Below are 2500 nucleotides of genomic sequence, written 5' to 3' on the forward strand. Positions count from 1 at the left end.
CTGCCCGTCTGCCTGCCTGCCTGCCTGCCTGCCTGCACTCTCTTCTTCACCTCTCTCCTGCACTCCCCGTTACTTTGGACAGTTGACCCCAAGTATTTAAAGTGAAATGCCTTTGTCACCTCCTCACGCGTAGGTATTCCGTCTTGCTCCTACTGACTTTCATTCCTCTTCTCTCCAGTGCATACCTCCACCTCTCCAGGCTCTCCTCACAATGAACTGCACCCTACTGTCGCTACAGATGACAATGTCATCCGCGAACATCATCGTCCATGGAGACTCCTGCCTGATCTTGTCCGTCAACCTGTCCATCACCGTTGCAACCAAGAAAGGGCTCAGAGCCGATCCTTGATGTAATCCCACCTCCACCTTGAACCCATCTGTCATTCCAACCACGCACCTCAGCATTGTCACACTTCCCTCATACATAGCCTGCACCACTCCTACATACTTCTCTGCAACTCTTGACTTCCTCCTACAATATCACACCTCCTCTCTCGGCACCCTGTCGTATGCTTTGTGTAAATCTACAAAGACACAATGCAACTCTTTCTGGCCTTCTCTATACTTCTCAATCAACCAACCTTTTCTCTCTCTCTCTCTCTCTCTCTCTCTCTCTCTCTCTCTCTCTCTGTCTCTCTCATTTTCTTCATTTATCAGCCCGTCAAAGTAGTCCTTCCACTTCGTAGCACACTCTCCTCGCTTGGCAGCACATTTCCATCTGTATCTTTGATCGCCCTAACTTGTCGCACATCCTCGGCAGCTCGGTCTCTCTGTCTAGCCAATCTGTACAAGTCTTTTTCTCCTTCCTTAGTGTCTAACCTGTCATACAGCTCACCGTACGACTTTTCCTTTACCTTTGCCACCTCTCTCTTTGCTTTACGCTGCATCTCCTTGTACTCCTGTGTACTTTCTTCATCTCTCTGACTATCCCACTTCTTCTTTGCCAACCTTTTCCTCTGTATACTTTGCTCTACTTCCTCCTTCCACCACCACCACCACCACCACCGCCAAGTCTCCTTGTCTTCCTTCCTCTGTCCCGATGACACACCAAGTACCTTCCTAGCTGTCTTCCTCGCTATTTCTGCAGCGCTTGCCCAGCCATCTGGCAACTCTTCACTACCACTCAGTGCCTGTGTTAACTCCTGCCTGAACTCCACACAACAGTCTTCCTTCTTCAACTTCCACCATTTGATCTTCGGCTGTGTCTTCACTCGCTTCCTCATGTTGGTCTCCAAAGTCATCTTACAGACCACCATCCGATGCTGCCTAGCTACGTTCTCCCCTGTCACCACCTTGCAGTATGCAATCCGTTTTACATCGCGCCTTCTACACAAGATATAGTCCACCTGTGTGCACTTTCCTCCACTCGTATACGTCGTCACCCTGTGCTCCTCCCTCTTCTTGAAATATGTATTCACCTCAGCCATTTCCATCCTTTTCGCAAAATCGAACACCATCTGTCCTTCCACATTTCTCTCCTCGATTCCATACCTTACCATCAACTCCTCACCACCTCTGTTCCCTTCAGCAACGTGTCCATCGAAGTCCGCTCCACTCACCACTCCCTCCTCCTTGGGTACCCTTTCCACCACGTCGTCCAACTCAACTCCAGAATTCTTCTTTTTCGTCCATCTTACACCCGACTTGCGGGGCATATGCGCTGATAACCGTCAGCAATACACCTTCGATTTCCAGCTTCATAATCCTCACTCTGTCTGACACTGTGTTCACCTCCAGCACGCTCTTGACATACTCTTCCTTCAGAATGACCCCTACCCCATTTCTCCTCCCATTCGCACCATGGTAGAAGAGTTTGAACCCACCTGCGATACTCCTGGCCTTACTCCCCTTCCACCTTGTCTCTTGTCACCTTTCTTCTTTCCATCACGTCAGCCAGCTCTCTCCCTTTACTAGCCATAGTGCCAACATTCAAAGTTCCGACTGACTCTCACCTCCACACGCCTACCCTTCCTCCTCTCTAGCTGCCTCTGGACATGCCTTCCCCCTCTCCTTTTCCTTCGCCCAACAGTAGCCTAGTTTCCACCGGCACTCCGCTGGTTAACAGTACCGATGGCGGTCGTCGGTAACCCGAGCCTCGACCGATCCGGTATGGAAATCTTATTTATGATCCGCATATTTGATTTGGCAAAGATTTGACGCCGGATGCCCTTCCTGACGTAACCCTCCCCATTTGTCCGGGCTTGGGACCTGCACTAAGAATGCACTGGCTTGTGCATCCTCAGTGGCTGGGTTGCACGCTTTTCTATGTTTGCCCCTCACTTTTGTGGCGTGAACGATCAATTCTAGTAATACAGGTGTGTTTATGTTAGGTATCACAGACACACGCACACGCACAATATATGTCCAAAAGTATTGACATAACTGACCATTACACCCACAGGAGCTTTTCTGACATCTCATTCTGAATCCATAGAAACCCATATTCCACGAAGCTCCCGGCGCACAGTTTTTGTGCCGATGTTAATGCCAGGAGAAGTTT

This window comes from Lampris incognitus, unplaced genomic scaffold (assembly GCF_029633865.1).
Source record: "Lampris incognitus isolate fLamInc1 unplaced genomic scaffold, fLamInc1.hap2 scaffold_312, whole genome shotgun sequence".
NCBI classification, from domain to species: domain Eukaryota; kingdom Metazoa; phylum Chordata; class Actinopteri; order Lampriformes; family Lampridae; genus Lampris; species Lampris incognitus.